Below are 9996 nucleotides of genomic sequence, written 5' to 3' on the forward strand. Positions count from 1 at the left end.
TCTGGTGGAGCAAGCAAAGCTCAGCTCACGCCTTCCACGCTCCCCACAAGGCTGGTTGAGGGCACGCGCGAGTGTCTGCAGGAGGGTGCATGTAGATCCCGGAAAACTTCCACAACCAAATCATGATATTGGTCCTGCAAACATGTGCAGATGTAAGCAGGTTCCAGGGAACACTTTGTGGGAAGAAAATAGCAAACACCTTTAAATACAGGCAGAATCATGGCCTGGTACATTTACAACGCTCGCCTTGCCTGGAATACATTTTCCTAAATGACCTTTGCACTTCTGCTGTCAGATGAGCAACTGTAACCAAGTTGATTTTTGATTATTTTAAACAGATTGCGCCTTGCTGGCTCTACGCAGCGCTACGCATTGTGCTGGGGTTTGCTGGTTTTACAGGTGTAGGCTGACGACATCTGGAAGCCTCATTCCTACGCTTACCAAAGGCATAATCCCACACGTAGGCCTTGTGTGGAGACATTGAGCTGCTGCATCCAGACCCTCATCTTCTTCAGCCTCTGAGTCACTGATATTAACCTGGAGCAGAGCCCTGGTTTCTAACATCCACTGAGTAAAACCAGCTCCAGCCCAGTATCCTAGCCCTAATCCTCCAAACCCATGCTATATTCAAGCTTGTCGGTGTGTTTTCTCACAGGATCGGAGCTTTACCTCAGTCCAAGTTAGGTGCGGTTTTCATTTGCGCTCCAGCTTTTCCAGCACACGCACTCGCTGAATTCATCATGCGATAGCCAGGATGCTGCATGTCATCATGAACTTGCCAGGGCAGGGGCTGGGAGGAGGGAAAGGGATTGGTTTTAAAGTCTCTGTTTAGCTTTCCATTAAGACTTATTGATTCTCTTAATTTTTTGTTCTCCTGGTTGCTAGGCACTCTCTCTCTCTTTCTCCTCCGTGTGCTGGAAGCCAGGGCTGCAGACAGAAATTTATATCTTGTAATAAAATCAAATATAGCAGAGCCTGTTGTCAATGTTGGGAGGGGAGGTTTCGTAAAGGACAGGCGGAGCAGGAGAACAGGGCCACCAAGGGTCGAACAACAGCGATCCTCAGCATTTAAGTCCCATCCCAATTACTACTCCAGACTTCACACCTGGGAACAAACAGCCCACGTGGGTAGAGGGGATGTGGAGAGGGAGGGGGAAAACTTGGAACTAAATCAGCCAGATACGAAGATAAACTTTTGTTCGGTGGAAAATCAAGGGCTTCATTCAGTCTCATGTATGCAAAGGTACACAGGTAGATCTACTCCTGGTTTGCCCAAGGATAAGAGGTTGGGTGTTGCTGGTCAGCACAGTGTTGATCCAGGGGAGATGCAGGAGCCAGTGAGGCTCTCCTGATGGACATCAGCTCTTAAGGATTGCAATTCCCGGCATAGAGCAGGGACAGCATCAGAGTTTACCATCCCGCGGGGGTAAAGAGGGAGGTTGCCCCGGCATGGCTGGCCGCTTCCCCCCGGGGGGGCTGACGGGAACCTCTGCTCAGCCTTGTCCACGTCAGACTGTTCCCTCCTGCCACACCGTGTCTGAGCTTTTCCCCACTTACCCCCACAGCCTGTGGGTACGACCTGTCAGGGAACGCTGAATGAATTTGCTCCTACTTCTTGCAAAGTCTCTGGCCAAACCCTCTGGGGTCCGGTTGTCACTGTCGATACATCACCCTCATTGAGACGGGTTCTGTCTCTCCACTGCTAAGTGACTTGTTAAGTTGGATATAAATTTATATACATATGTATATAAATACTTACCTATTTATGTGTAAATGGTGTTTGTTTGTAAACACACTCTTAACTCAGTCTTTTCTAAATCGCAAGGTTGTTGCCTTAGAAACGGACGTTATTAATGCGATCTCCCGAGGTGCCAAGCACAGTGGCAGCAAGGGCAGCCTCTGGAAATGCCAGACGCTGAGGTCAGGGCAAAGGATGCTCAGAAATTCCTGGAAACATTTTCATCATGTGGTGACGCCCTGAAAATGCACAGACATAACTATACCTACTCCTTGCCCCTCCATATTAGCTCCTTTCACCCTGGGACGGCCTTCTTCTGTTGTGACAGAGCTGTTTATGCTATTATGCAGTTGATTTTGCAGCACCAGTCCTGAAATGGCTAAATCAATGTCACAATCACGCAAGCAAAAGGGTGTTAAATTCAACCCCTTATGCGACCCAGGAGCGCCTTCACAGCGTAACACAGGGAAATGTTACAAATTCCTGCGTGAACAGCAAAACCTAACAAAAATATCAATAATTCATGCTGCTGCAACTGCATTCAAGCAAAACTCTCTGGAGTAGCAGAAACGCCAGGCTGCATCCCTTAGGCTTCCTCAACACCATAGGGGAGGCAGCTCTTGCAGCCGGAGGTTTGTGTGAACAAACCATAGCGCTGGCCACCTGCACCCATGCTACAGCAGCTAGTTTCCATTGCAGTATGGTTTCCTGTTCAAAAGAAAAAAAAAAAAAAGAAATAAAGAAACTGAAATCCCAGAAGTTTTTCTTTAAAAAGAAAAAAAAAATCTCTTATTTTCTGGGTTATTCAGCTCAACCAAGAGTGGCTGCAGCTGGGAGGGAGGAATGTCACAGCACAGAGAGCTCAGACCAGGGCAATTGAAAACTGAACTGAAAATCCTGTACCTATGCTAACTTTCTCTGATTTTGAGCAAATTACTTTATGGACCCTGTGGGATTTTGTGCTGTAGAATGGGGAAAAGCACACTCACTGCATCTGCATGGTTAGGATGTGTTGGTCAAGTTGAAGAGGACCCTGCAAGAGAAAATGATGGGTGCAGAAAGAACAGGCTAAGAAGTTCCATGGCTGCAGAGCAGCTCTGCACCTGCACCAGCTCTCAAAGAATAAAAGGTGTCAAGCAGCTCTGAAAGCGCCTTCGCTGCGGAGTAATTTGCCGATCAGGGTTTCATTACATTTGCATAGTGGCGAACTCTGTTGCAAAGCCCAGTGTTACTGGTGTGAAAAAAAGGGGAGTCCTTTACTCCCATCAATGAATATCCACGCAGGTAACACCATGTATGCCAGACCATAGAGAACCTCCGCAAGGGAGAAGAAACGCAGAGAGTGAGAACAAGAAGTGGGTGCGGAGCAAAATCTCTCTGCTGATTGACCTAAACAACATTTTTGAGGCTTCTGCAATGCCCTGGAGCTGAGAACTGCTCTCTCACAGCCGTGCCACAATGAAAAGGAAAGTAGCTCCAACCACTTCTCTGAGTCTGCCCACCACGAGCTCAGGGCATCCTTGCTGTTTCTTCTCCGCCCGCGCCCTGGCCAGGCTCGCTGCAGCGATGGGTTGGTTTGGGAATCGGTATACGGTCGCACAGGCTGCTGCTTAGCTGCTCTGACGGGGTGGTTGGGAGCCAAGAGACATCCTAGGGAGCGATGGGGTAGTTGATAGCTTCAGGATGTCGGATATTTGTACTTCTGCTCCATGGCACATGGGAAATCTCAACACAAGAAAAACCGTGCTACGATAGTCCTGTTGCTGTTGTACCAAACCATACATACAACGTAAAACGTGACGTGGAAGTTGCAGCTGGGAGAATTGGCTCCATGGCAGCTACCACGCACCCGACTGGAACTATGCTGGTTTCTACGGCCTAATGATGGGCTCTTTTCAGCTCTTAGAGAAGATGAAATTAGACCAGTGAAGTCAATAATTCACCTACGCCAGTAGTAGACTGCTGCTTTTAGCATTAGTCCTGATTTATACTAATTAAAAGACTTAGGCTTGGGGAATCTCTGTACGGAGAAAGGCAACATACGTGTAAAGAGATTCACACATCAGGGTACCATCTCCTTCAAGAAAAGTCAAAGTGATTATTCAGAGCGGGCCATCATCAATTCAGTCTGAGTCAGAGACAGCAGCAGGACAGGTTCGACGTGCAAACCGCAGGGCAGGCACTTGTCACGGAAATTGCTTTTGCTCAGTTCCAATAATTTAATCTCTTCCTGGCTCAAATGGCTCATCCTTCCAGGAACAGCTTGGAGACATTCAAGCAGGAGACTGCGCTACATGATGTCCCATTGCAGGGTGGAGACGGAAGCGGAGCAGCCAACTGCTGCTGCTCTGGGGGCCCTGGGAACCAATGGCTGCTCCTGCCAGGGACCCAATGCCAAAAGGGTGATGGAGAAGATGTTGACTATGGGACAGAGAGCAAGGAGCTGAAGCCCAGCACATCGCTTCTGCTCTGGAAGCCTCTGCAGCAGAGCCCGAGTCCCTGAGAAAGAAGACAAGCCCTTCTAAAAGGACACAGAGAAAAAAAGGGACCATTACAGGTCCCAGCAATGGGTCTTGTGTCACGGACTGCTGCCTTCAGCTGCCGGCACGGCTCAGACATCTGAGACCACATCACTTCCTGTAACATAGCTCAGCTGTGATTTGAATAAAGCATTAGATGGAAATAAAGCTGTGGTTTTTCTCTAGAAAGAGAAGATCAGAAATGATGGCCTGAAGAAAGCTGCTGAACAGCTGGAGACGATAATTGAGCCTCCCCCCAATTAACTTTGTCCACAGAAAGTTGAGGATCACGTCCTACCCTGACTCTGGCTGCTGATAGGATTTTTTGGATGTCACCGCATGCCTCCTAAAAGCTCCCGCAACATCGAGATACAGAGCATGCAGCTCACTGATTTGTTTATCTCAATACGCTCTGCCAAAGAAAAATCAGCAAAGAATTAATTAACAGCAATTATTTCTAGCAACAACAGAGCAGCCCTGCTCCAGAAGCCACGAAAACAACATCATGAGACCCCTGTGGCTGAAAAGCCTTTATAAACAGGTGCAAAAATAAACAATTTTATAGCAGGCTATAAAAAGAGCCCAAGCCAGGTTGCGGAATGGCAGGGGAACAGCCATTTCGATGGCTGAGTCAGAGCAGCCATCCAGGTGACATTTGTGAAGAGCTTTAATAAACAAACTAGCACAGAAGCACCAACTTGAGTCAAAGAACCAGCAGGACTGGGTTATTGCTGTGATGGAGGGTTTACTATACCCGTCACTCTGTGTTATTAGTGCTGCTAAAGTGATTTACTGTCTAAGTCAGTCCAACCGATTGGAGCTGTGATCTAAAGTACTAGCCAGCTCCGATTTCAGTGATAAACATCACCCCTCCGCCTATTACTTGCTAAAATAAGATGAAATAAAGCCATCAATCCAGACATCTCTCTGCTCAAATGAGTCTTTCTAGCTGACATCACCACACCTGCAAGTCTCCTGCCATGCACGCTGAAAGGATGGAGGTAGATATTCCAGGCACGCTCTCATTTTTTGCTCACCTGGTTCTTTTTCAGCAGCTGGTGAACTCAGCATTTCTGTCCCTTTGACCAGAACTGGCACATCCCTCATTGCCAAAGCCCTGCCGTGACCTGGCTCTGGCTACATCTCCATGCTGCACGCACATACACTGAGCATCTCCCCGCCTGAGGAGGCCAGCATGCATCTCCTGCCAGAGGTGTTCACCTCCGTGCTGCGTCCTCGCAGCCCCTTTTCTACAGCACAGGCTGGGGAGAGGGAAGCTGAACTGAAGGCCATTCCACTCTCCTGTACCATTCACACTGATGTCTGTGCACAGAGACTGTTAACGCCTGATCTGTGGCATCGCCTGCACTCTCCTGTACAGATACTGGTCTGGGATCGGGCTGTGTGGACCCAGTACACGAATACCTCTAGATCAGACAGAAATCTGAATGCATAGAGAGAGGGGGACAGACTTATGCTGCCTTAGCAACTGCTCCGAGCATGCACACACACACCAGAGATGTGCCAAGCAACAGGCACAGCCCAGAGCGTGTGCTCTGTAAGGGCTGGGTCGCAGCGATGGGCGGTGAGGACAAGGGGTTAAAGGCAGCCTGCTAAATCCAAGGGTTGAAGTCAGCACAGTGTGACTCCCACGCTCACACTAAAGAGCAAAAGCCGAGGGAGGCGACCCCAGCGACAAAAGCAACCAGCCTCATTACACTCCTGGGATTTCCTATCTGGTACCTGTTCACAGGGATGCAGAGGCTCATTTACTGACGGGGGGGGTTTTGCTCCTGCTTGGTTCAGCATCCTGAGTTACCAGCAATTTTCTCAGAACTGATCTGATCTACAGCTTCTGTGCAATTCCTGAGTGGCAGCAGGAATTTTTTTTCCTATTTGGGTCTGCCTGTCCAAACCCAGTGCAGCGAAAGCCTTTTGACCATCCAGCAAGCCATGCTACCATGGGGCAGTCAGAGCAACCCAGAGGGAAAAGCCCTCTGGAGATTGCCAGCAGATTGCTCATCTACGCAGGCTGCAGCACACAGCGTCACATCAAATCCTCAGGGCAGTCCTGGTGTCCCAGGTTGTGTAGCGCTACTGTTCTCCTGCCTTGTCCACTAAGGAGACATTCAGTGCCTCCAAACCCTGCTGAAACCCAGAACACAGTCTGACAGCAAAGAAATGTAAAGGGAGCAAACAAAACTGGAGCTGGCTCCCTCGCAGAGCACCTCCTCCCTCGCGACTGCCTTCCCACATGCTATCCTTGCTGAGCAGCTTTGCAAGCAAGATCAGAACCAAGCATGTGAGCAGGTTCTTGCTGAGCAGGGCTTGCAAGGAAACTAGAAACCCTCCAGCTCCTAGAAGGTTACTGAAATAGTTAAAGGACTCTGTTGCCCAAAGGGGCTGCAGAAGCAGACCCCGCTGCCTGCTTTTTAAAATCATCAAGACAAAGTTAAAAGCCTGGGTCATTCTGGGCAGTCTCCTTGATTTCTTCAGCCCCCTGCTCTCTTTTTGCAGGGATATTTTCCATCACTGCTCCTATCAGAGTTTGCCATAATCCATAAGCACCTGAACAGCAGAGCATCTGCAGTACTCGGAGGTTTAAAGTATTGCTCATTACCAGGCAGCAGGACACACAGCCAGATGGACTACAACAGCCCTCCAACACCAGTGGGAACCAGCCTTACTCTGCGTGGGAGCTAGACCACCAGCCGGGGAGGTGGCAAAGCATGGGACAGTAAGGACTGGATTCAGCCCACCAGATTTGATACACTCGGACTGTTCTACAGCCACAGAGATAACTGTGGCCTTTGCTGGGTTATATGGTAAATGCCAGGCTTATTTGGGGTGTTCTTCATCCAACCAAGCCCAGTAGGAATGAGCAAGCGTACCACTGATGCACCTGCTAATGCAAGTCCCAAGATCTCCTGGAATAACGTGAGTAAACCATCCAGTGGTAAAACAGTCTGTGCAGCGCTACAGAGAAAGCATGAGCATCAGAGCCTCTAGGAAGAGCCATAAAACCCCCTGCCACCATCCGTCCCAGGAAACAAAACAAAATACGCATCTATCAAGTCCTCTGCACACACACATTGGACTTCTAGGTGACTTTCTATGAAGCTCCTATTTTGAGCAGTGATCAATTATGCATTTCAAGCCATATGGCACCCTCATTCCAGAAGGAAGGCGTTTTGTCTGGAAATCTGTAAGCTAGAAAATCTGCTGTATCCTGACGGAAATGCAGCATTGCCAGCTATCCACAGAAGCTGAATCCATTAAAAGAAAAGAAGACCCAGGATAAGCTTAATCAGACATCCAATGTCCATTGAAACACCCCCAGAAGGGTGTTGCATGTGCCCTTCCAAACAGTCTTTTTCTTAACTAATATGAGTTAAGAGCTTTCATTTTTGTGAGAAACCCAACACAATTATGCCACATATCCAATTTAGCAGGAACATCTCTTCCAGAAGGGATCTCCTCCAGGCAGAAAAGTAACTAAAGTCCTTTGGGGTCACTGGATATGCTACCAGAAATGACTGCACTCTTGTGTACTAGCACAAGCATCATTCCCTTTCCAGGAACCATGGTTTAGAAGCGTAGAAACATACTGCTCTCCAGTGGAACCAGAACACCCAAGGGACTTTTCAGAGCCTAGAGCATGAAGCCATGCTGCGGATGTCTTTTGTACAGGGAGCAGGCTGCTCCTTCTCCCCTAGCCTGCCTACAGTATTTCCTGATCCTTAACTGCATCAGTGGCACACTCCAGGTTTAGCTCCAGCAGCTTTGTGGAAAGAGCATTGCCTTCCAGTGCTCTCCAGGCCTGCTTGGAGCGAGGTAGCGACGGGGTGAAACTCCAGAGGTACTCTAAACAATGTAGTTCCCTCCCAGTGTTAGCACCAGTTAAGTTGAACCTACAAAAGCAGCAGAAAGTCATTTTGTTTTCTGCTGCAAAGTGCAATTAATCAATCACCAGCCAAGGCCAGGAACTCTGTGGTCTCCAAAGGAAACCAAGTTGGTGACTACTCATCGTGTGATGCCCACCCATCAGGACGTCTGTGGCCTTGAAGTAGGCAGGACAAACTGGGGAGAACACTTTGGGAGAGGATTCAGGGCAGGACCGGGCGTGAAGGTCAGCTGGCTACACCCTTTGCCTGTGTGTAAGTCTGTGCCAAACCCCAACCACTCACTTTGCAGGTGCCGACAGACGCAACCCCTCTGCTACACCAGGTATCCCACTTCCAGGCTGCAGACGCAGCAACAACCCTTCCTCACCATAGAGCACCGGCTCATTGCACTCCCACAAAGGACTTCAGATCATGGCCCACCTCCAGCGCAAGCACTGGAGGGTCTCTTTGTACAGGCTTTTCTACGAAAGGACGCTCAGAGCCCTGGGAATGTTTATTAAACCCTTTCTTCCTTGTTCTGCAGGTCATTGCTGTTGTTTGGAAAGATACAGCTAGAGCTCAAGGTCTCCCAGGAAGACATAATGAGGCTTGGCTTGCAGCAATGTTCTTTCTGTAAATAACTGCGGCGATCAAGGTTAAGCTCTTTGCGGTTGAATTGATTCTAATCTGAGCAAAGAAGCAGGGAATGCATGGGTAAGGCTCTCCTAAGTGCCAACACAAAGCTCTGCCGACCCAGAGCCCTCCAGGGACTCCCTGCGACAGGATCCCAAGCAGGAGGGTGCCTACAGTTACGCCGTGAATGGGGCTCTGTTGAAGAAAAGCCGCAGGGAAGACGCTTACTCTCCCCTCGCTTATCGAGTTCCACTATTAACAGCTTACATAGATCTTCACTCCGACACAGCCAACGCTCCCTCCTGCTTCGGGCTGTCCCTTCCACACCTGTACAGTCACAGCCAGGCCGGCGGTTCGTACATCAATCCAAGCTGAATCTTTTTTTGCGACTGTCGGCGCTTCTCCAGCTCCCGGGGTCTGGCAGGAGGTGGTGCTCCACGGCAGCACCGGCACAGGCAGCACGCTGGCTGCTCGCATGAAGATTGATGCACTTGTGTGGGACTCACCTTGCTCCCAGTGCCACGCGCAGCAGAGCAGCTCATCAACTCCAAACAGCTCCATACAGAAACCGGTGGCCCTGACAAACTGCCTCTCCTGCAGCACACACACTTCAGTTCGGCGGTTCCAAAATACAGATTTTCCCGTCTTGGTGTCAGGCTTCTGGAGAGGTTCCTCCTTGGTACGGGAACGAGAAAAATAACTACAAACTTAGGACTTCCCTTCGGCTTATACACTGCTGTCATTTTAAAGGAGACAAATGTGGATCCCAAAAGCAAAGCTAAAATAAAGAGGTTTTAAATGGAAAGGCTATAACCAACGATCTGTGTGCTGGTGGGAATAAATTCAAGAGCATTCTGGGACTTCTCCCAGGTGACTCTGGTGTTGCAGGGACTCATCCCATAGAGCAGTGGGAAAATCGTTCGACCCCAGGCTCGGCATTGATTAACCTGTTTTTCCATCACTTCTCCATTGCCTCAGATCTCAGTCAAGACCAACTAATGGCCCTCACCAGCGTTGAGCTCACCTCACCGCTCCACTGAACATACTCTCTTCTCCAGCTCCTGCCTCACAGCGAGGAACACGTGCCTCTGCCAATACCCCAAGCTTTCAGCTATCCCCTCACAGCCCTGCTCTTGTCCTGGGAGGAAGGGGACAGCATTGGGAAGCTGACTCACGGTGCTGGGCAAGCACGATGAACCATGCCCATGGATCTGGAGAGGAC

This window comes from Opisthocomus hoazin, chromosome 15 (assembly GCF_030867145.1).
Source record: "Opisthocomus hoazin isolate bOpiHoa1 chromosome 15, bOpiHoa1.hap1, whole genome shotgun sequence".
In the NCBI taxonomy this organism is placed as follows: Eukaryota; Metazoa; Chordata; class Aves; order Opisthocomiformes; family Opisthocomidae; genus Opisthocomus; species Opisthocomus hoazin.